Genomic DNA, 26973 nt, shown 5'->3' with positions numbered 1-26973 from the left:
GGAATGTAGGGGCGCAAAGACCCCAAGCATTATCTTTGGCTACAAGGACAAAACATGTTGCAAGAGTCTTTTTCCTGATCTGTCTAGGTGACTTGTCACAACTGGGCCTGAACTGAATCATGCTGTGAACCTCTGCTGGAGTGGGTGCTGCACTCTAAGTGCTGTCCCTAAGTTCCTGTTAGCCTCAGAAGTGACCAAGAGGAGATGCTCCTGAAAGTATGCAAAGTTGTGACTGAGAATATTTTTGGACCTCCAAAATGTTTAGAGTTTCTGCAGACCTCTTTGAAGCATTGTCCGATATTTAGAAGGACGTTCACAGATATAACTACAGTTTTTTTCCAACTAGAGGATATTTGAGCATGTTGAAAAAGACAAAAGGCTTGTCTCACAGTGTGGCAGATAGGTTGCTCAATCAAAACATAAATTATGTACTGTCCATGTTATAAGAAGTACATTAAATCCAAATGCAATAGTAATAGGCCAAACAAGGCATTGATCATGTTTGTAGTGTCAAACCTATCTGCCAAACCTTAAATCAGGCACTAAGCCCAGAGGCAGAAATCAGGACGGAACAAAGGAGCTATAATAATCCCCAAACATGTCTTGAGCCCTGTTGCTACTACTTTTAAATTTCTCAAAAAACAAAGCTTTTTCCACTGTAACCAAAGGCATCAGCAGGAGTTATTCCAGCAGCTCCCAGCATTAAGAGGACATCTGCGTATATAGATTGCAACAGTGCCCAGCTCAAGGGTTTCAAATGCCATTTCAGAGACTAAATTATAAGGTTGAAAAATGTAACTGGGATTAATCTGCTTGGTGTATCTGACCCTCATTCCATCATGGCTGGACGAAAATCACATCTTGAAGCCAGCATATTTTGCCCATACTTATCATTTGCACTTCAAGACATTTCCAATATTTTTGACATGCATTTTTAGGTATTATCAAATCTGGTTTGGCTAATTAGATTATGTCCATTCCAATTCACCCAATGCGTTTGAATTATTTTAGACAATTTTATTGTTTTGACTTTATTACTGTTTGGTATTGCTCCATTGTATTCACAGTTCTTGTAAATTGAGACTGTCTTCTCTGTATCATATTTATCAAGGGTTTAGGCTCAAAATTATTTAGCCACTTTAGCGTTCACCCTGACAAGTTAGAGTTAATAATTTTTTCATAGATTAACAGCCTACTCAAAATAATACCTCACTTGATTGGGATCAACCAAATGTACTGCGTCTAATATTTTGACAGAAATTTTTGTCTCTTCAGTTTCTGGTTGACAGAATGAAATCCAAAAATATGATTTTATGATAGTTCTCAAGAGATGATGTATACAACCCATCACAATTCAAAGACCAGATAGAGAAAATAAGGTTCCACAAAAATACAAAAAATCACTGAATTAGGAAAAATGTCCAATTTCATAGACTAGGTAAAAAATCATTAGACTTACTTCTGCTGCCTAGAGGAGCAATAAGAAAGAGATGTAAACATTTAGACATAGATTATCATCATGAAAATAAACAAATAAGTCAAACTTTAGAAAATGCAGAATTATTCATGTAATTTATATGTTAACAAAAAATATTGAAATGCCACTCTCATTTAGAAATCTCTTAGGAGTCACTCAAAAGTTCAATATGTACAATTTCAGACACTGAATTAAAAGGTAAACTTACTGGTGTTGTCTGAAAGAGAGAAGAAAGTGATGTTAAATATTAGATATATCATTTACAATCATTACAACTTAAAAAAATTAAACTCAAAATGTGTGAAAACAACAGAAATGCTACTTTACATGATAGCAAGATATATCAAAATTACAATTCTCATTTAGGAGCAACCAAACTATACTTTACAATTGAATTGATTCAGACACAATTGGGCTTGATAGGAACAAGTGCACATCTATCTGAATATGAGTGTAGCAAGTGCTATTTAAACTTCACTATAGATAATAAAGTACATTTGTTTGGAGTCTTTTATGCTTGTCCATCCACTAATTTTCACAACTATATAGCAGATAAATAATGTTTTGTATTAGGTGTGTTCATTTTCTTCTCTGTTACTTTGAAATATTAATGTAATACTGATGTAAAATACCAATGAAGTATGTGGTAAACAAAATGAAATATGACATATTTATTGTAATGCATCAGAGCTATAGTTTTTTAAAAAGCCTGGAATGTAGGGGCTCAAAGACCCCAAGCATTATCTTTGGCTACAAGGACAAAACATGTTGCAAGAGTCTTTTTCCTGATCTGTCTAGATGACTTGTCACAACTGGGCCTGAACTGAATCATGCTGTGAACCTCTGCTGGAGTGGGTGCTGCATTCTAAGTGCTGTCCCTAAGTTCCTGTTAGCCTCAGAAGTGACCAAGAGGAGATGCTCCTGAAAGTATGCAAAGTTGCGACTGAGAATATTTTTGGACCTCCAAAATGTTTAGAGTTTCTGCAGACCTCTTTGAAGCATTGCTCGATATTTAGAAAGTCTTTCACAGATATAACTACAGGTTTTTCCAACTAGAGGATATTTGAGATTGTTGAAAAAGACAAAAGGCTTGTCTCACAGTGTGGCAGATAGGTTGCTCAATCAAAACATAAATTATGTACTGTTCATGTTATAAGAAGTGCATTAAATCCAAATGCAATTGTAATAGGCCAAACAAGGCATTGATCATGTTTGTAGTGTCATACCTATCTGCCAAACCTTAAATCAGGCACTAAGCCCAGAGGCAGAAATCAGGACGGAACAAAGGAGCTATAATAATCCCCAAACATGTCATGAGTCTGGTTGCTACTACTTTTAAATTTCTCCAAAAACAAAGCTTTTTCCACTGTAACCAAAGGCGTCAGCAGGAGTTATTCCAGCAGCTCCCAGCATTAAGAGGACATCTGCGTATAAAGATTGCAACAGTGCCCAGCTCAAGGGTTTCAAATGCCATTTCAGAGACTAAATTATAAGGTTGAAAAATGTAACTGGGATTAATCTGCTTGGTGTCTCTCACCCTCATTCCATTATGGATGGACGAAAATCACATCTTGAAGCCAGCATATTTTGCCAATACTTATCATTTGCACTTCAAGACATTTCCAATATTTTTGACATGCATTTTTAGGTATTATCAAATCTGGTTTGGCTAATTAGATTATGTCCATTCCAATTCACCCAATGCGTTTGAATTATTTTAGACAATTTTATTGTTTTGACTTTATTACTGTTTGGTATTGCTCCATTGTATTCACAGTTCTTGTAAATTGAGACTGTCTTCTCTGTATCATATTTATCAAGGGTTTAGGCTCAAAATTATTTAGCCACTTTAGCGTTCACCCTGACAAGTTAGAGTTAATAATTTTTTCATAGATTAACAGCCTACTCAAAATAATACCTCACTTGATTGGGATCAACCAAATGTACTGCGTCTAATATTTTGACAGAAATTTTTGTCTTTTCAGTTTCTGGTTGACAGAATGAAATCCAAAAATATGATTTTATGATAGTTCTCAAGAGATGATGTATACAACCCATCACAATTCAAAGACCAGATAGAGAAAATAAGGTTCCACAAAAATACAAAAAATCACTGAATTAGGAAAAATGTCCAATTTCATAGACTAGGTAAAAAATCATTAGACTTACTTCTGCTGCCTAGAGGAGCAATAAGAAAGAGATGTAAACATTTAGACATAGATTATCATCATGAAAATAAACAAATAAGTCAAACTTTAGAAAATGCAGAATTATTCATGTAATTTATATGTTAACAAAAAATATTGAAATGCCACTCTCATTTAGAAATCTCTTAGGAGTCACTCAAAAGTTCAATATGTACAATTTCAGACACTGAATTAAAAGGTAAACTTACTGGTGTTGTCTGAAAGAGAGAAGAAAGTGATGTTAAATATTAGATATATCATTTACAATCATTAGAACTTAAAAAAATTAAACTCAAAATGTGTGAAAACAACAGAAATGCTACTTTACATGATAGCAAGATATATCAAAATTACAATTCTCATTTAGGAGCAACCAAACTATACTTTACAATTGAATTGATTCAGACACAATTGGGCTTGATAGGAACAAGTGCACATCTATCTGAATATGAGTGTAGCAAGTGCTATTTAAACTTCACTATAGATAATAAAGTACATTTGTTTGGAGTCTTTTATGCTTGTCCATCCACTAATTTTCACAACTATATAGCAGATAAATAATGTTTTGTATTAGGTGTGTTCATTTTCTTCTCTGTTACTTTGAAATATTAATGTAATACTGATGTAAAATACCAATGAAGTATGTGGTAAACAAAATGAAATATGACATATTTATTGTAATGCATCAGAGCTATAGTTTTTTAAAAAGCCTGGAATGTAGGGGCTCAAAGACCCCAAGCATTATCTTTGGCTACAAGGACAAAACATGTTGCAAGAGTCTTTTTCCTGATCTGTCTAGATGACTTGTCACAACTGGGCCTGAACTGAATCATGCTGTGAACCTCTGCTGGAGTGGGTGCTGCATTCTAAGTGCTGTCCCTAAGTTCCTGTTAGCCTCAGAAGTGACCAAGAGGAGATGCTCCTGAAAGTATGCAAAGTTGCGACTGAGAATATTTTTGGACCTCCAAAATGTTTAGAGTTTCTGCAGACCTCTTTGAAGCATTGCTCGATATTTAGAAAGTCTTTCACAGATATAACTACAGGTTTTTCCAACTAGAGGATATTTGAGATTGTTGAAAAAGACAAAAGGCTTGTCTCACAGTGTGGCAGATAGGTTGCTCAATCAAAACATAAATTATGTACTGTTCATGTTATAAGAAGTGCATTAAATCCAAATGCAATTGTAATAGGCCAAACAAGGCATTGATCATGTTTGTAGTGTCATACCTATCTGCCAAACCTTAAATCAGGCACTAAGCCCAGAGGCAGAAATCAGGACGGAACAAAGGAGCTATAATAATCCCCAAACATGTCATGAGTCTGGTTGCTACTACTTTTAAATTTCTCCAAAAACAAAGCTTTTTCCACTGTAACCAAAGGCGTCAGCAGGAGTTATTCCAGCAGCTCCCAGCATTAAGAGGACATCTGCGTATAAAGATTGCAACAGTGCCCAGCTCAAGGGTTTCAAATGCCATTTCAGAGACTAAATTATAAGGTTGAAAAATGTAACTGGGATTAATCTGCTTGGTGTATCTCACCCTCATTCCATTATGGATGGACGAAAATCACATCTTGAAGCCAGCATATTTTGCCAATACTTATCATTTGCACTTCAAGACATTTCCAATATTTTTGACATGCATTTTTAGGTATTATCAAATCTGGTTTGGCTAATTAGATTATGTCCATTCCAATTCACCCAATGAGTTGAATTATTTTAGACAATTTTATTGTCTTGACTTTATTACTGTTTGGTATTGCACCATTGTATTCACAGTTCTTGTAAGTTGAGACTGTCTTCTCTGTATCATATTTATCAGGGGTTTAGGCTCAAAATTATTTAGCCACTTTAGCGTTCACCCTGACAAGTTAGAGTTAATATTATTTTCATAGATTAACAGCCTACTCAAAATAATAACTCACTTGATTGGGATCAACCAAATGTATTGCGTCGAATATTTTGACACAAGTTTTTGTCTTTTCAGTTTCTGGTTGACAAATGAAATCCAAAAATATGATTTTATGATAGTTCTCAAGAGATGATGTATACAACCCATCACAATTCAAAGACCATATAGAGAAAATAAGGTTCCACAAAAATACGAAAATTCACTCAATTAGGAAAAATGTCCAATTTGATAGACTAGGTAAAAAAACATTAGACTTACTTCTGCTGCCTAGAGGAGCAATAAGAAAGAGATGTAAACATTTAGACATAGATTATCATCATGAAAATAAACAAATAAGTCAAACTTTAGAAAATGCAGAATTATTCATGTAATTTATATGTTAACAAAAAATATTGAAATACCACTCTCATTTAGAAATCTCTTAGGAGTCACTCAAAAGTTCAATATGTACAATTTCAGACACTGAATTAAAAGGTAAACTTACTGGTGTTGTCTGAAAGAGAGAAGAAAGTGATGTTAAATATTAGATATATCATTTACAATCATTAGAACTTAAAAAAATTAAACTCAAAATGTGTGAAAACAACAGAAATGCTACTTTACATGATAGCAAGATATATCAAAATTACAATTCCAAATTTAGGAGCAACCAAACGATACTTTACAATCGAATTGATTCAGACACAATTGGGCTTGATAGGAACAAGTGCACATCTATCTGAATATGAGTGTAGCAAGTGCTATTTAAACTTCACTATAGATAATAAAGTACATTTGTTTGGAGTCTTTTATGCTTGCCCATCCACTAATTTTCACAACTATATAGCAGATAAATAATGTTTTGTATTAGGTGTGTTCATTTTCTTCTCTGTTACTTTGAAATATTAATGTAATACTGATGTAAAATACCAATGAAGTATGTGGTAAACAAAATGAAATATGACATATTTATTGTAATGCATCAGAGCTATAGTTTTTTAAAAAGCCTGGAATGTAGGGGCTCAAAGACCCCAAGCATTATCTTTGGCTACAAGGACAAAACATGTTGCAAGAGTCTTTTTCCTGATCTGTCTAGGTGACTTGTCACAACTGGGCCTGAACTGAATCATGCTGTGAACCTCTGCTGGAGTGGGTGCTGCATTCTAAGTGCTGTCCCTAAGTTCCTGTTAGCCTCAGAAGTGACCAAGAGGAGATGCTCCTGAAAGTATGCAAAGTTGTGACTGAGAATATTTTTGGACCTCCAAAATGTTTAGAGTTTCTGCAGACCTCTTTGAAGCATTGCTCGATATTTAGAAAGTCTTTCACAGATATAACTACAGGTTTTTCCAACTAGAGGATATTTGAGATTGTTGAAAAAGACAAAAGGCTTGTCTCACAGTGTGGCAGATAGGTTGCTCAATCAAAACATAAATTATGTACTGTTCATGTTATAAGAAGTGCATTAAATCCAAATGCAATTGTAATAGGCCAAACAAGGCATTGATCATGTTTGTAGTGTCAAACCTATCTGCCAAACCTTAAATCAGGCACTAAGTCCAGAGGCAGAAATCAGGACGGAACAAAGGAGCTATAATAATCCCCAAACATGTCATGAGTCTGGTTGCTACTACTTTTAAATTTCTCCAAAAACAAAGCTTTTTCCATTGTAACCAAAGGCGTCAGCAGGAGTTATTCCAGCAGCTCCCAGCATTAAGAGGACATCTGCGTATAAAGATTGCAACAGTGCCCAGCTCAAGGGTTTCAAATGCAATTTCAGAGACTAAATTATAAGGTTGAAAAATGTAACTGGGATTAATCTGCTTGGTGTATCTGACCCTATTCCATCATGGCTGGACGAAAATCACATCTTGAAGCCAGCATATTTTGCCAATACTTATCATTTGCACTTCAAGACATTTCCAATATTTTTGACATGCATTTTTAGGTATTATCAAATCTGGTTTGGCTAATTAGATTATGTCCATTCCAATTCACCCAATGCGTTGAATTATTTTAGACAATTTTATTGTTTTGACTTTATTACTGTTTGGTATTGCACCATTGTATTCACAGTTCTTGTAAATTGAGACTGTCTTCTCTGTATCATATTTATCAAGGGTTTAGGCTCAAAATTATTTAGCCACTTTAGCGTTCACCCTGACAAGTTAGAGTTAATATTATTTTCATAGATTAACAGCCTACTCAAAATAATAACTCACTTGATTGGGATCAACCAAATGTACTGCGTCTAATATTTTGACAGAAATTTTTGTCTTTTCAGTTTCTGGTTGACAGAATGAAATCCAAAAATATGATTTTATGATAGTTCTCAAGAGATGATGTATACAACCCATCACAATTCAAAGACCAGATAGAGAAAATAAGGTTCCACAAAAATACAAAAATTCACTGAATTAGGAAAAATGTCCAATTTCATAGACTAGGTAAAAAATCATTAGACTTACTTCTGCTGCCTAGAGGAGCAATAAGAAAGAGATGTAAACATTTAGACATAGATTATCATCATGAAAATAAACAAATAAGTCAAACTTTAGAAAATGCAGAATTATTCATGTAATTTATATGTTAACAAAAAATATTGAAATGCCACTCTCATTTAGAAATCTCTTAGGAGTCACTCAAAAGTTCAATATGTACAATTTCAGACACTCAATTAAAAGGTAAACTTACTGGTGTTGTCTGAAAGAGAGAAGAAAGTGATGTTAAATATTAGATATATCATTTACAATCATTAGAACTTAAAAAAATTAAACTCAAAATGTGTGAAAACAACAGAAATGCTACTTTACATGATAGCAAGATATATCAAAATTACAATTCTCATTTAGGAGCAACCAAACTATACTTTACAATTGAATTGATTCAGACACAATTGGGCTTGATAGGAACAAGTGCACATCTATCTGAATATGAGTGTAGCAAGTGCTATTTAAACTTCACTATAGATAATAAAGTACATTTGTTTGGAGTCTTTTATGCTTGTCCATCCACTAATTTTCACAACTATATAGCAGATAAATAATGTTTTGTATTAGGTGTGTTCATTTTCTTCTCTGTTACTTTGAAATATTAATGTAATACTGATGTAAAATACCAATGAAGTATGTGGTAAACAAAATGAAATATGACATATTTATTGTAATGCATCAGAGCTATAGTTTTTTAAAAAGCCTGGAATGTAGGGGCTCAAAGACCCCAAGCATTATCTTTGGCTACAAGGACAAAACATGTTGGCAGAGTCTTTTTCCTGATCTGTCTAGGTGACTTGTCACAACTGGGCCTGAACTGAATCATGCTGTGAACCTCTGCTGGAGTGGGTGCTGCATTCTAAGTGCTGTCCCTAAGTTCCTGTTAGTCTCAGAAGTGACCAAGAGGAGATGCTCCTGAAAGTATGCAAAGTTGTGACTGAGAATATTTTTGGACCTCCAAAATGTTTAGAGTTTCTGCAGACCTCTTTGAAGCATTGTCCGATATTTAGAAGGACGTTCACAGATATAACTACAGTTTTTCCAACTAGAGGATATTTGAGCTTGTTGAAAAAGACAAAAGACGTGTCTCACAGTGTGGCAGATAGGTTGCTCAATCAAAACATAAATTATGTACTGTCCATGTTATAAGAAGTGCATTAAATCCAAATGCAATAGTAATAGGCTAAACAAGGCATTGATCATGTTTGTAGTGTCAAACCTATCTGCCAAACCTTAAATCAGGCACTAAGCCCAGAGGCAGAAATCAGGACGGAACTAAGGAGCTATAATAATCTCCAAACATGTCATGAGTCCGGTTGCTACTACTTTTAAATTTCTCCAAAAACAAAGCTTTTTCCACTGTAACCAAAGGCGTCAGCAGGAGTTATTCCAGCAGCTCCCAGCATTAAGAGGACATCTGCGTATACAGATTGCAACAGTGCCCAGCTCAAGGGTTTCAAATGCCATTTCAGAGACTAAATTATAAGGTTGAAAAATGTAACTGGGATTAATCTGCTTGGTGTATCTGACCCTCATTCCATCATGGCTGGACGAAAATCACATCTTGAAGCCAGCATATGTTGCCAATACTTATCATTTGCACTTCAAGACATTTCCAATATTTTTGACATGCATTTTTAGGTATTATCAAATCTGGTTTGGCTAATTAGATTATGTCCATTCCAATTCACCCAATGCGTTGAATTGTTTTAGACAATTTTATTGTTTTGACTTTATTACTGTTTGGTATTGCACCATTGTATTCACAGTTCTTGTAAGTTGAGACTGTCTTCTCTGTATCATATTTATCAGGGGTTTAGGCTCAAAATTATTTAGCCACTTTAGCGTTCACCCTGACAAGTTAGAGTTAATATTATTTTCATAGATTAACAGCCTACTCAAAATAATACCTCACTTGATTGGGATCAACCAAATGTACTGCGTCTAATATTTTGACACAAAGTTTTGTCTTTTCAGTTTCTGGTTGACAGAATGAAATCCAAAAATATGATTTTATGATAGTTCTCAAGAGATGATGTATACAACCCATCACAATTCAAAGATCATATAGAGAAAATAAGGTTCCACAAAAATACAAAAATTCACTCAATTAGGAAAAATTTCCAATTTCATAGACTAGGTAAAAAAACATTAGACTTACTTCTGCTGCCTAGAGGAGCAATAAGAAAGAGATGTAAACATTTAGACATAGATTATCATCATGAAAATAAACAAATAAGTCAAACTTTAGAAAATGCAGAATTATTCATGTAGTTTATATGTTAACAAAAAATATTGAAATACCACTCTCATTTAGAAATCTCTTAGGAGTCACTCAAAAGTTCAATGTGTACAATTTCAGACACTGAATTAAAAGGTAAACTTACTGGTGTTGTCTGAAAGAGAGAAGAAAGTGATGTTAAATATTAGATATATCATTTACAATCATTAGAACTTAAAAAAATTTAACTCAAAATGTGTGTAAACAACAGAAATGCTACTTTACATGATAGCAAGATATATCAAAATTACAATTCTCATTTAGGAGCAGCCAAACTATACTTTACAATTGAATTGATTCAGACACAATTGGGCTTGATAGGAACAAGTGCACATCTATCTGAATATGAGTGTAGCAAGTGCTATTTAAACTTCACTTTAGATAATAAAGTACATTTGTTTGGAGTCTTTTATGCTTGTCCATACACTAATTTTCACAACTATATAGCAGATAAATAATGTTTTGTATTAGGTGTGTTCATTTTCTTCTCTGTTACTTTGAAATATTAATGTAATACTGATGTAAAATACCAATGAAGTATGTGGTAAACAAAATGAAATATGACATATTTATTGTAATGCATCAGAGCTATAGTTTTTTAAAAAGCCTGGAATGTAGGGGCTCAAAGACCCCAAGCATTATCTTAGGCTACAAGGACAAAACATGTTGCAAGAGTCTTTTTCCTGATCTGTCTAGGTGACTTGTCACAACTGGGCCTGAACTGAATCATGCTGTGAACCTCTGCTGGAGTGGGTGCTGCATTCTAAGTGCTGTCCCTAAGTTCCTGTTAGCCTCAGAAGTGACCAAGATGAGATGCTCCTGAAAGTATGCAAAGTTGTGACTGAGAATATTTTTGGACCTCCAAAATGTTTAGAGTTTCTGCAGACCTCTTTGAAGCATTGCTCGATATTTAGAAAGTCTTTCACAGATATAACTACAGGTTTTTCCAACTAGAGGATATTTGAGATTGTTGAAAAAGACAAAAGGCTTGTCTCACAGTGTGACAGATAGGTTGCTCAATCAAAACATAAATTATGTACTGTTCATGTTATAAGAAGTGCATTAAATCCAAATGCAATTGTAATAGGCCAAACAAGGCATTGATCATGTTTGTAGTGTCAAACCTATGTGCCAAACCTTAAATCAGGCACTAAGCCCAGAGGCAGAAATCAGGACGGAACAAAGGAGCTATAATAATCCCCAAACATGTCATGAGTCTGGTTGCTACTACTTTTACATTTCTCCAAAAACAAAGCTTTTTCCACTGTAACCAAAGGCGTCAGCAGGAGTTATTCCAGCAGCTCCCAGCATTAAGAGGACATCTGCGTATATAGATTGCAACAGTGCCCAGCTCAAGGGTTTCAAATGCCATTTCAGAGACTAAATTATAAGGTTGAAAAATGTAACTGGGATTAATCTGCTTCGTGTATCTGACCCTCATTCCATCATGGATGGACGAAAATCACATCTAGAAGCCAGCATATTTTGCCAATACTTATCATTTGCACTTCAAGACATTTCCAATATTTTTGACATGCATTTTTAGGTATTATCAAATCTGGTTTGGCTAATTAGATTATGTCCATTCCAATTCACCCAATGCGTTGAAATATTTTAGACAATTTTATTGTTTTGACTTTATTACTGTTTGGTATTGCACCATTGTATTCACAGTTCTTGTAAATTGAGACTGTCTTCTCTGTATCCTATTTATCAAGGGTTTAGGCTCAAAATTATTTAGCCACTTTAGCGTTCACCCTGACAAGTTAGAGTTAATATTATTTTCATAGATTAACAGCCTACTCAAAATAATACCTCACTTGATTGGGATCAACCAAATGTACTGCGTCTAATATTTTGACAGAAATTTTTGTCTTTTCAGTTTCTGGTTGACAGAATGAAATCCAAAAATATGATTTTATGATAGTTCTCAAGAGATGATGTATACAACCCATCACAATTCAAAGACCAGATAGAGAAAATAAGGTTCCACAAAAATACAAAAAATCTCTGAATTAGGAAAAATGTCCAATTTCATAGACTAGGTAAAAAATCATTAGACTTACTTCTGCTGCCTAGAGGAGCAATAAGAAAGAGATGTAAACATTTAGACATAGATTATCATCATGAAAATAAACAAATAAGTCAAACTTTAGAAAATGCAGAATTATTCATGTAATTTATATGTTAACAAAAAATATTGAAATACCACTCTCATTTAGAAATCTCTTAGGAGTCACTCAAAAGTTCAATATGTACAATTTCAGACACTGAATTAAAAGGTAAACTTACTGGTGTTGTCTGAAAGAGAGAAGAAAGTGATGTTAAATATTAGATATATCATTTACAATCATTAGAACTTAAAAAAATTAAACTCAAAATGTGTGAAAACAACAGAAATGCTACTTTACATGATAGCAAGATATATCAAAATTACAATTCTCATTTAGGAGCAACCAAACTATACTTTACAATTGAATTGATTCAGACACAATTGGGCTTGATAGGAACAAGTGCACATCTATCTGAATATGAGTGTAGCAAGTGCTATTTAAACTTCACTATAGATAATAAAGTACATTTGTTTGGAGTCTTTTATGCTTGTCCATCCACTAATTTTCACAACTATATAGCAGATAAATAATGTTTTGTATTAGGTGTGTTCATTTTCTTCTCTGTTACTTTGAAATATTAATGTAATACTGATGTAAAATACCAATGAAGTATGTGGTAAACAAAATGAAATATGACATATTTATTGTAATGCATCAGAGCTATAGTTTTTTAAAAAGCCTGGAATGTAGGGGCACAAAGACCCCAAGCATTATCTTTGGCTACAAGGACAAAACATGTTGCAAGAGTCTTTTTCCTGATCTGTCTAGGTGACTTGTCACAACTGGGCCTAAACTGAATCATGCTGTGAACCTCTGCTGGAGTGGGTGCTGCATTCTAAGTGCTGTCCCTAAGTTCCTGTTAGCCTCAGAAGTGACCAAGAGGAGATGCTCCTGAAAGTATGCAAAGTTGTGACTGAGAATATTTTTGGACCTCCAAAATGTTTAGAGTTTCTGCAGACCTCTTTGAAGCATTGCTCGATATTTAGAAAGTCTTTCACAGATATAACTACAGGTTTTTCCAACTAGAGGATATTTGAGATTGTTGAAAAAGACAAAAGGCTTGTCTCACAGTGTGGCAGATAGGTTGCTCAATCAAAACATAAATTATGTACTGTTCATGTTATAAGAAGTGCATTAAATCCAAATGCAATTGTAATAGGCCAAACAAGGCATTGATCATGTTTGTAGTGTCAAACCTATCTGCCAAACCTAAAATCAGGCACTAAGCCCAGAGGCAGAAATCAGGACGGAACAAAGGAGCTATAATAATCCCCAAACATGTCATGAGTCTGGTTGCTACTACTTTTAAATTTCTCCAAAAACAAAGCTTTTTCCACTGTAACCAAAGGCGTCAGCAGGAGTTATTCCAGCAGCTCCCAGCATTAAGAGGACATCTGCGTATAAAGATTGCAACAGTGCCCAGCTCAAGGGTTTCAAATGCAATTTCAGAGACTAAATTATAAGGTTGAAAAATGTAACTGGGATTAATCTGCTTGGTGTATCTGACCCTATTCCATCATGGCTGGACGAAAATCACATCTTGAAGCCAGCATATTTTGCCAATACTTATCATTTGCACTTCAAGACATTTCCAATATTTTTGACATGCATTTTTAGGTATTATCAAATCTGGTTTGGCTAATTAGATTATGTCCATTCCAATTCACCCAATGAGTTGAATTATTTTAGACAATTTTATTGTCTTGACTTTATTACTGTTTGGTATTGCACCATTGTATTCACAGTTCTTGTAAGTTGAGACTGTCTTCTCTGTATCATATTTATCAGGGGTTTAGGCTCAAAATTATTTAGCCACTTTAGCGTTCACCCTGACAATTTAGAGTTAATATTATTTTCATAGATTAACAGCCTACTCAAAATAATAACTCACTTGATTGGGATCAACCAAATGTATTGCGTCGAATATTTTGACACAAGTTTTTGTCTTTTCAGTTTCTGGTTGACAGAATGAAATCCAAAAATATGATTTTATGATAGTTCTCAAGAGATGATGTATACAACCCATCACAATTCAAAGACCATATAGAGAAAATAAGGTTCCACAAAAATACGAAAATTCCCTCAATTAGGAAAAATGTCCAATTTGATAGACTAGGTAAAAAAACATTAGACTTACTTCTGCTGCCTAGAGGAGCAATAAGAAAGATGTAAACATTTAGACATAGATTATCATCATGAAAATAACCAAATAAGTCAAACTTTAGAAAATGCAGAATTATTCATGTAATTTATATGTTAACAAAAAATATTGAAATGCCACTCTCATTTAGAAATCTCTTAGGAGTCACTCAAAAGTTCAATATGTACAATTTCAGACACTCAATTAAAAGGTAAACTTACTGGTGTTGTCTGAAAGAGAGAAGAAAGTGATGTTAAATATTAGATATATCATTTACAATCATTAGAACTTAAAAAAATTAAACTCAAAATGTGTGAAAACAACAGAAATGCTACTTTACATGATAGCAAGATATATCAAAATTACAATTCCAAATTTAGGAGCAACCAAACGATACTTTACAATCGAATTGATTCAGACACAATTGGGCTTGATAGGAACAAGTGCACATCTATCTGAATATGAGTGTAGCAAGTGCTATTTAAACTTCACTATAGATAATAAAGTACATTTGTTTGGAGTCTTTTATGCTTGTCCATCCACTAATTTTCACAACTATATAGCAGATAAATAATGTTTTGTATTAGGTGTGTTCATTTTCTTCTCTGTTACTTTGAAATATTAATGTAATACTGATGTAAAATACCAATGAAGTATGTGGTAAACAAAATGAAATATGACATATTTATTGTAATGCATCAGAGCTATAGTTCTTTAAAAAGCCTGGAATGTAGGGGCTCAAAGACCCCAAGCATTATCTTTGGCTACAAGGAAAAAACATGTTGCAAGAGTCTTTTTCCTGATCTGTCTAGATGACTTGTCACAACTGGGCCTGAACTGAATCATGCTGTGAACCTCTGCTGGAGTGGGTGCTGCATTCTAAGTGTTGTCCCTAAGTTCCTGTTAGCCTCAGAAGTGACCAAGAGGAGATGCTCCTGAAAGTATGCAAAGTTGCGACTGAGAATATTTTTGGACCTCCAAAATGTTTAGAGTTTCTGCAGACCTCTTTGAAGCATTGCTCGATATTTAGAAAGTCTTTCACAGATATAACTACAGGTTTTTCCAACTAGAGGATATTTGAGATTGTTGAAAAAGACAAAAGGCTTGTCTCACAGTGTGGCAGATAGGTTGCTCAATCAAAACATAAATTATGTACTGTTCATGTTATAAGAAGTGCATTAAATCCAAATGCAATTGTAATAGGCCAAACAAGGCATTGATCATGTTTGTAGTGTCAAACCTATCTGCCAAACCTTAAATCAGGCACTAAGCCCAGAGGCAGAAATCAGGACGGAACAAAGGAGCTATAATAATCCCCAAACATGTCATGAGTCTGGTTGCTACTACTTTTAAATTTCTCCAAAAACAAAGCTTTTTCCACTGTAACCAAAGGCGTCAGCAGGAGTTATTCCAGCAGCTCCCAGCATTAAGAGGACATCTGCGTATAAAGATTGCAACAGTGCCCAGCTCAAGGGTTTCAAATGCCATTTCAGAGACTAAATTATAAGGTTGAAAAATGTAACTGGGATTAATCTGCTTGGTGTATCTCACCCTCATTCCATTATGGATGGACGAAAATCACATCTTGAAGCCAGCATATTTTGCCAATACTTATCATTTGCACTTCAAGACATTTCCAATATTTTTGACATGCATTTTTAGGTATTATCAAATCTGGTTTGGCTAATTAGATTATGTCCATTCCAATTCACCCAATGAGTTGAATTATTTTAGACAATTTTATTGTCTTGACTTTATTACTGTTTGGTATTGCACCATTGTATTCACAGTTCTTGTAAGTTGAGACTGTCTTCTCTGTATCATATTTATCAGGGGTTTAGGCTCAAAATTATTTAGCCACTTTAGCGTTCACCCTGACAATTTAGAGTTAATATTATTTTCATAGATTAACAGCCTACTCAAAATAATAACTCACTTGATTGGGATCAACCAAATGTATTGCGTCAAATATTTTGACACAAGTTTTTGTCTTTTCAGTTTCTGGTTGACAGAATGAAATCCAAAAATATGATTTTATGATAGTTCTCAAGAGATGATGTATACAACCCATCACAATTCAAAGACCATATAGAGAAAATAAGGTTCCACAAAAATACGAAAATTCCCTCAATTAGGAAAAATGTCCAATTTGATAGACTAGGTAAAAAAACATTAGACTTACTTCTGCTGCCTAGAGGAGCAATAAGAAAGAGATGTAAACATTTAGACATAGATTATCATCATGAAAATAAACAAATAAGTCAAACTTTAGAAAATGCAGAATTATTCATGTAATTTATATGTTAACAAAAAATATTGAAATGCCACTCTCATTTAGAAATCTCTTAGGAGTCACTCAAAAGTTCAATATGTACAATTTCAGACACTCAATTAAAAGGTAAACTTACTGGTTTTGTCTGAAAGAGAGAAGAAAGTGATGTTAAATATTAGATATATCATTTACAATCATTAGAACTTAAAAAAATTAAACTCAAAATGTGTGAAAACAACAGAAATGCTACTTTACATGATAGCAAGATATATCAAAATTACAATTCCAAATTTAGGAGCAACCAAACGATACTTTACAATCGAATTGATTCAGACACACTTGGGCTTGATAGGAACAAGTGCACATCTATCTGAATATGAGTGTAGCAAGTGCTATTTAAACTTCACTATAGATAATAAAGTACATTTGTTTGGAGTCTTTTATGCTTGTCCATCCACTAATTTTCACAACTATATAGCAGATAAATAATGTTTTGTATTAGGTGTGTTCATTTTCTTCTCTGTTACTTTGAAATATTAATGTAATACTGATGTAAAATACCAATGAAGTATGTGGTAAACAAAATGAAATATGACATATTTATTGTAATGCATCAGAGCTATAGTTTTTAAAAAGCCTGGAATGTAGGGGCACAAAGACCCCAAGCATTATCTTTGGCTACAAGGACAAAACATGTTGCAAGAGTCTTTTTCCTGATCTGTCTAGGTGACTTGTCACAACTGGGCCTGAACTGAATCATGCTGTGAACCTCTGCTGGAGTGGGTGCTGCATTCTAAGTGCTGTCCCTAAGTTCCTGTTAGCCTCAGAAGTGACCAAGAGGAGATGCTCCTGAAAGTATGCAAAGTTGTGACTGAGAATATTTTTGGACCTCCAAAATGTTTAGAGTTTCTGCAGACCTCTTTGAAGCATTGCTCGATATTTAGAAAGTCTTTCACAGATATAACTACAGGTTTTTCCAACTAGAGGATATTTGAGATTGTTGAAAAAGACAAAAGGCTTGTCTCACAGTGTGGCAGATAGGTTGCTCAATCAAAACATAAATTATGTACTGTTCATGTTATAAGAAGTGCATTAAATCCGGATGCAATTGTAATAGGCCAAACAAGGCATTGATCATGTTTGTAGTGTCAAACCTATCTGCCAAACCTTAAATCAGGCACTAAGCCCAGAGGCAGAAATCAGGACGGAACAAAGGAGCTATAATAATCCCCAAACATGTCATGAGTCTGGTTGCTACTACTTTTAAATTTCTCCAAAAACAAAGCTTTTTCCACTGTAACCAAAGGCGTCAGCAGGAGTTATTCCAGCAGCTCCCAGCATTAAGAGGACATCTGCGTATAAAGATTGCAACAGTGCCCATCTCAAGGGTTTCAAATGCAATTTCAGAGACTAAATTATAAGGTTGAAAAATGTAACTGGGATTAATCTGCTTGGTGAATCTGACCCTATTCCATCATGGCTGGACGAAAATCACATCTTGAAGCCAGCATATTTTGCCCATACTTATCATTTGCACTTCAAGACATTTCCAATATTTTTTACATGCATTTTTAGGTATTATCAAATCTGGTTTGGCTAATTAGATTATGTCCATTCCAATTCACCCAATGCGTTGAATTATTTTAGACAATTTTATTGTTTTGACTTTATTACTGTTTGGTATTGCACCATTGTATTCACAGTTCTTGTAAATTGAGACTGTCTTCTCTGTATCATATTTATCAAGGGTTTAGGCTCAAAATTATTTAGCCACTTTAGCGTTCACCCTGACAAGTTAGAGTTAATATTATTTTCATAGATTAACAGCCTACTCAAAATAATAATTCACTTCATTGGGATCGACCAAATGTACTGCGTCTAATATTTTGACAGAAATTTTTGTCTTTTCAGTTTCTGGTAGACAGAATGAAATCCAAAAATATGATTTTATGATAGTTCTCAAGAGATGATGTATACAACCCATCACAATTCAAAGACCAGATAGAGAAAATAAGGTTCCACAAAAATACAAAAATTCACTGAATTAGGAGAAATGTCCAATTTCATAGACTAGGTAAAAAATCATTAGACTTACTTCTGCTGCCTAGAGGAGCAATAAGAAAGAGATGTAAACATTTAGACATAGATTATCATCATGAAAATAAACAAATAAGTCAAACTTTAGAAAATGCAGAATTATTCATGTAATTTATATGTTAACAAAAAATATTGAAATGCCACTCTCATTTAGAAATCTCTTAGGAGTCACTCAAAAGTTCAATATGTACAATTTCAGACACTCAATTAAAAGGTAAACTTACTGGTGTTGTCTGAAAGAGAGAAGAAAGTGATGTTAAATATTAGATATATTATTTACAATCATTAGAACTTAAAAAAATTAAACTCAAAATGTGTGAAAACAACAGAAATGCTACTTTACATGATAGCAAGATATATCAAAATTACAATTCTCATTTAGGAGCAACCAAACTATACTTTACAATTGAATTGATTCAGACACAATTGGGCTTGATAGGAACAAGTGCACATCTATCTGAATATGAGTGTAGCAAGTGCTATTTAAACTTCACTATAGATAATAAAGTACATTTGTTTGGAGTCTTTTATGCTTGTCCATCCACTAATTTTCACAACTATATAGCAGATAAATAATGTTTTGTATTAGGTGTGTTCATTTTCTTCTCTGTTACTTTGAAATATTAATGTAATACTGATGTAAAATACCAAAAAAGTATGTGGTAAACAAAATGAAATATGACATATTTATTGTAATGCATCAGAGCTATAGGTTTTTAAAAAGCCTGGAATTTAGCGGCTCAAAGACCCCAAGCATTATCTTTGGCTACAAGGACAAAACATGTTGCAAGAGTCTTTTCCTGATCTGTCTAGGTGACTTGTCTCAACCGGGCCTGAACTGAATCATGCTGTGAACCTCTGCTGGAGTGGGTGCTGCATTCTAAGTGCTGTCCCTAAGTTCCTGTTAGCCTCAGAAGTGACCAAGAGGAGATGCTCCTGAAAGTATGCAAAGTTGTGACTGAGAATATTTTTGGACCTCCAAAATGTTTAGAGTTTCTGCAGACCTCTTTGAAGCATTGCTCGATATTTAGAAAGTCTTTCACAGATATAACTACAGGTTTTTCCAACTAGAGGATATTTGAGATTGTTGAAAAAGACAAAAGGCTTGTCTCACAGTGTGGCAGATAGGTTGCTCAATCAAAACATAAATTATGTACTGTTCATGTTATAAGAAGTGCATTAAATCCAAATGCAATTGTAATAGGCCAAACAAGGCATTGACCATGTTTGTAGTGTCAAACCTATCTGCCAAACCTTAAATCAGGCACTAAGCCCAGAGGCAGAAATCAGGACGGAACAAAGGAGCTATAATAATCCCCAAACATGTCATGAGTCTGGTTGCTACTACTTTTAAATTTCTCCAAAAACAAAGCTTTTTCCACTGTAACCAAAGGCGTCAGCAGGAGTTATTCCAGCAGCTCCCAGCATTAAGAGGACATCTGCGTATAAAGATTGCAACAGTGCCCAGCTCAAGGGTTTCAAATGCAATTTCAGAGACTAAATTATAAGGTTGAAAAATGTAACTGGGATTAATCTGCTTGGTGTATATGACCCTCATTCCATCATCGCTGGATGAAAATCACATCTTGAAGCCAGCATATTTTGCCAATACTTATCATTTGGACTTCAAGACATTTCCAATATTTTTGACATGCATTTTTAGGTATTATCAAATCTGGTTTGGCTAATTAGATTATGTCCATTCCAATTCACCCAATGCGTTGAATTATTTTAGACAATTTTATTGTTTTGACTTTATTACTGTTTGGTATTGCACCATTGTATTCACAGTTCTTGTAAATTGAGACTGTCTTCTCTGTATCATATTTATCAATGGTTTAGGCTCAAAATTATTTAGCCACTTTAGCGTTCACCCTGACAAGTTAGAGTTAATATTATTTTCATAGATTAACAGGCTACTCAAAATAATAACTCACTTGATTGGGATCAACCAAATGTACTGCGTCTAATATTTTGACAGAAATTTTTGTCTTTTCAGTTTCTGGTTGACAGACTGAAATCCAAAAATATGATTTTATGATAGTTCTCAAGAGATGATGTATACAACCCATCACAATTCAAAGACCAGATAGAGAAAATAAGGTTCCACAAAAATACAAAAAATCACTGAATTAGGAAAAATGTCCAATTTCATAGACTAGGTAAAAAATCATTAGACTTACTTCTGCTGCCTAGAGGAGCAATAAGAAAGAGATGTAAACATTTAGACATAGATTATCATCATGAAAATAAACAAATAAGTCAAACTTTAGAAAATGCAGAATTATTCATGTAATTTATATGTTAACAAAAAATATTGAAATACCACTCTCATTTAGAAATCTCTTAGGAGTCACTCAAAAGTTCAATATGTACAATTTCAGACACTGAATTAAAAGGTAAACTTACTGGTGTTGTCTGAAAGAGAGAAGAAAGTGATGTTAAATATTAGATATATCATTTACAATCATTAGAACTTAAAAAAATTAAACTCAAAATGTGTGAAAACAACAGAAATGCTACTTTACATGATAGCAAGATATATCAAAATTACAATTCTCATTTAGGAGCAACCAAACGATACTTTACAATCGAATTGATTCAGACACAATTGGGCTTGATAGGAACAAGTGCACATCTATCTGAATATGAGTGTAGCAAGTGCTATTTAAACTTCACTATAGATAATAAAGTACATTTGTTTGGAGTCTTTTATGCTTGTCCATCCACTAATTTTCACAACTATATAGCAGATAAATAATGTTTTGTATTAGGTGTGTTCATTTTCTTCTCTGTTACTTTGAAATATTAATGTAATACTGATGTAAAATACCAATGAAGTATGTGGTAAACAAAATGAAATATGACATATTTATTGTAATGCATCAGAGCTATAGTTTTTTAAAAAGCCTGGAATGTAGGGGCACAAAGACCCCAAGCATTATCTTTGGCTACAAGGACAAAACATGTTGCAAGAGTCTTTTTCCTGATCCGTCTAGGTGACTTGTCACAACTGGGCCTGAACTGAATCATGCTGTGAACCTCTGCTGGAGTGGGTGCTGCATTCTAAGTGCTGTCCCTAAGTTCCTGTTAGCCTCAGAAGTGACCAAGAGGAGATGCTCCTGAAAGTATGCAAAGTTGTGACTGAGAATATTTTTGGACCTCCAAAATGTTTAGAGTTTCTGCAGACCTCTTTGAAGCATTGCTCGATATTTAGAAAGTCTTTCACAGATATAACTACAGGTTTTTCCAACTAGAGGATATTTGAGATTGTTGAAAAAGACAAAAGGCTTGTCTCACAGTGTGGCAGATAGGTTGCTCAATCAAAACATAAATTATATACTGTTCATGTTATAAGAAGTGCATTAAATCCAAATGCAATTGTAATAGGCCAAACAAGGCATTGATCATGTTTGTAGTGTCAAACCTATCTGCCAAACCTTAAATCAGGCACTAAGCCCAGAGGCAGAAATCAGGACGGAACAAAGGAGCTATAATAATCCCCAAACATGTCATGAGTCTGGTTGCTACTACTTTTAAATTTCTCCAAAAACAAAGCTTTTTCCACTGTAACCAAAGGCGTCAGCAGGAGTTATTCCAGCAGCTCCCAGCATTAAGAGGACATCTGCGTATAAAGATTGCAACAGTGCCCAGCTCAAGGGTTTCAAATGCAATTTCAGAGACTAAATTATAAGGTTGAAAAATGTAACTGGGATTAATCTGCTTGGTGTATCTGACCCTATTCCATCATGGCTGGACGAAAATCACATCTTGAAGCCAGCATATTTTGCCAATACTTATCATTTGCACTTCAAGACATTTCCAATATTTTTGACATGCATTTTTAGGTATTATCAAATCTGGTTTGGCTAATTAGATTATGTCCATTCCAATTCACCCAATGCGTTGAATTATTTTAGACAATTTTATTGTTTTGACTTTATTACTGTTTGGTATTGCACCATTGTATTCACAGTTCTTGTAAATTGAGACTGTCTTCTCTGTATCATATTTATCAAGGGTTTAGGCTCAAAATTATTTAGCCACTTTAGCGTTCACCCTGACAAGTTAGAGTTAATATTATTTTCATAGATTAACAGCCTACTCAAAATAATAATTCACTTCATTGGGATCGACCAAATGTACTGCGTCTAATATTTTGACAGAAATTTTTGTCTTTTCAGTTTCTGGTAGACAGAATGAAATCCAAAAATATGATTTTATGATAGTTCTCAAGAGATGATGTATACAACCCATCACAATTCAAAGACCAGATAGAGAAAATAAGGTTCCACAAAAATACAAAAATTCACTGAATTAGGAGAAATGTCCAATTTCATAGACTAGGTAAAAAATCATTAGACTTACTTCTGCTGCCTAGAGGAGCAATAAGAAAGAGATGTAAACATTTAGACATAGATTATCATCATGAAAATAAACAAATAAGTCAAACTTTAGAAAATGCAGAATTATTCATGTAATTTATATGTTAACAAAAAATATTGAAATGCCACTCTCATTTAGAAATCTCTTAGGAGTCACTCAAAAGTTCAATATGTACAATTTCAGACACTCAATTAAAAGGTAAACTTACTGGTGTTGTCTGAAAGAGAGAAGAAAGTGATGTTAAATATTAGATATATTATTTACAATCATTAGAACTTAAAAAAATTAAACTCAAAATGTGTGAAAACAACAGAAATGCTACTTTACATGATAGCAAGATATATCAAAATTACAATTCTCATTTAGGAGCAACCAAACTATACTTTACAATTGAATTGATTCAGACACAATTGGGCTTGATAGGAACAAGTGCACATCTATCTGAATATGAGTGTAGCAAGTGCTATTTAAACTTCACTATAGATAATAAAGTACATTTGTTTGGAGTCTTTTATGCTTGTCCATCCACTAATTTTCACAACTATATAGCAGATAAATAATGTTTTGTATTAGGTGTGTTCATTTTCTTCTCTGTTACTTTGAAATATTAATGTAATACTGATGTAAAATACCAAAAAAGTATGTGGTAAACAAAATGAAATATGACATATTTATTGTAATGCATCAGAGCTATAGGTTTTTAAAAAGCCTGGAATTTAGCGGCTCAAAGACCCCAAGCATTATCTTTGGCTACAAGGACAAAACATGTTGCAAGAGTCTTTTCCTGATCTGTCTAGGTGACTTGTCTCAACCGGGCCTGAACTGAATCATGCTGTGAACCTCTGCTGGAGTGGGTGCTGCATTCTAAGTGCTGTCCCTAAGTTCCTGTTAGCCTCAGAAGTGACCAAGAGGAGATGCTCCTGAAAGTATGCAAAGTTGTGACTGAGAATATTTTTGGACCTCCAAAATGTTTAGAGTTTCTGCAGACCTCTTTGAAGCATTGCTCGATATTTAGAAAGTCTTTCACAGATATAACTACAGGTTTTTCCAACTAGAGGATATTTGAGATTGTTGAAAAAGACAAAAGGCTTGTCTCACAGTGTGGCAGATAGGTTGCTCAATCAAAACATAAATTATGTACTGTTCATGTTATAAGAAGTGCATTAAATCCAAATGCAATTGTAATAGGCCAAACAAGGCATTGACCATGTTTGTAGTGTCAAACCTATCTGCCAAACCTTAAATCAGGCACTAAGCCCAGAGGCAGAAATCAGGACGGAACAAAGGAGCTATAATAATCCCCAAACATGTCATGAGTCTGGTTGCTACTACTTTTAAATTTCTCCAAAAACAAAGCTTTTTCCACTGTAACCAAAGGCGTCAGCAGGAGTTATTCCAGCAGCTCCCAGCATTAAGAGGACATCTGCGTATAAAGATTGCAACAGTGCCCAGCTCAAGGGTTTCAAATGCAATTTCAGAGACTAAATTATAAGGTTGAAAAATGTAACTGGGATTAATCTGCTTGGTGTATATGACCCTCATTCCATCATCGCTGGACGAAAATCACATCTTGAAGCCAGCATATTTTGCCAATACTTATCATTTGCACTTCAAGACATTTCCAATATTTTTGACATGCATTTTTAGGTATTATCAAATCTGGTTTGGCTAATTAGATTATGTCCATTCCAATTCACCCAATGCGTTGAATTATTTTAGACAATTTTATTGTTTTGACTTTATTACTGTTTGGTATTGCACCATTGTATTCACAGTTCTTGTAAATTGAGACTGTCTTCTCTGTATCATATTTATCAATGGTTTAGGCTCAAAATTATTTAGCCACTTTAGCGTTCACCCTGACAAGTTAGAGTTAATATTATTTTCATAGATTAACAGGCTACTCAAAATAATAACTCACTTGATTGGGATCAACCAAATGTACTGCGTCTAATATTTTGACAGAAATTTTTGTCTTTTCAGTTTCTGGTTGACAGACTGAAATCCAAAAATATGATTTTATGATAGTTCTCAAGAGATGATGTATACAACCCATCACAATTCAAAGACCAGATAGAGAAAATAAGGTTCCACAAAAATACAAAAAATCACTGAATTAGGAAAAATGTCCAATTTCATAGACTAGGTAAAAAATCATTAGACTTACTTCTGCTGCCTAGAGGAGCAATAAGAAAGAGATGTAAACATTTAGACATAGATTATCATCATGAAAATAAACAAATAAGTCAAACTTTAGAAAATGCAGAATTATTCATGTAATTTATATGTTAACAAAAAATATTGAAATACCACTCTCATTTAGAAATCTCTTAGGAGTCACTCAAAAGTTCAATATGTACAATTTCAGACACTGAATTAAAAGGTAAACTTACTGGTGTTGTCTGAAAGAGAGAAGAAAGTGATGTTAAATATTAGATATATAATTTACAATCATTAGAACTTAAAAAAATTAAACTCAAAATGTGTTAAAACAACAGAACTGCTACTTTACATGATAGCAAGATATATCAAAATTACAATTCTCATATAGGAGCAACCAAACTATACTTTACAATTGAATTGATTCAGACACAATTGGGCTTGATAGGAACAAGTGCACATCTATCTGAATAAGAGTGTAGCAAGTGCTATTTAAACTTCACTATAGATAATAAAGTACATTTGTTTGGAGTCTTTTATGCTTGTCCATCCACTAATTTTCACAACTATATAGCAGATAAATAATGTTTTGTATTAGGTGTGTTCATTTTCTTCTCTGTTACTTTGACATATTAATGTAATACTGATGTAAAATACCAATGAAGTATGTGGTAAACAAAATGAAATATGACATATTTATTGTAATGCATCAGAGCTATAGTTTTTTAAAAAGCCTGGAATGTAGGGGCACAAAGACCCCAAGCATTATCTTTGGCTACAAGGACAAAACATGTTGCAAGAGTCTTTTTCCTGATCTGTCTAGGTGACTTGTCACAACTGGGCCTGAACTGAATCATGCTGTGAACCTCTGCTGGAGTGGGTGCTGCATTCTAAGTGCTGTCCCTAAGTTCCTGTTAGCCTCAGAAGTGACCAAGAGGAGATGCTCCTGAAAGTATGCAAAGTTGTGACTGAGAATATTTTTGGACCTCCAAAATGTTTAGAGTTTCTGCAGACCTCTTTGAAGCATTGCTCGATATTTAGAAAGTCTTTCACAGATATAACTACAGGTTTTTCCAACTAGAGGATATTTGAGATTGTTGAAAAAGACAAAAGGCTTGTCTCACAGTGTGGCAGATAGGTTGCTCAATCAAAACATAAATTATATACTGTTCATGTTATAAGAAGTGCATTAAATCCAAATGCAATTGTAATAGGCCAAACAAGGCATTGATCATGTTTGTAGTGTCAAATCTATCTGCCAAACCTTAAATCAGGCACTAAGCCCAGAGGCAGAAATCAGGACGGAACAAAGGAGCTATAATAATCCCCAAACATGTCATGAGTCTGGTTGCTACTACTTTTAAATTTCTCCAAAAACAAAGCTTTTTCCACTGTAACCAAAGGCGTCAGCAGGAGTTATTCCAGCAGCTCCCAGCATTAAGAGGACATCTGCGTATAAAGATTGCAACAGTGCCCAGCTCA

The sequence above is a fragment of the Triturus cristatus genome, chromosome 7, assembly GCF_964204655.1.
Source record: "Triturus cristatus chromosome 7, aTriCri1.1, whole genome shotgun sequence".
Lineage (NCBI taxonomy): Eukaryota > Metazoa > Chordata > Amphibia > Caudata > Salamandridae > Triturus > Triturus cristatus.
This window is presented reverse-complemented; position numbering follows the sequence as displayed.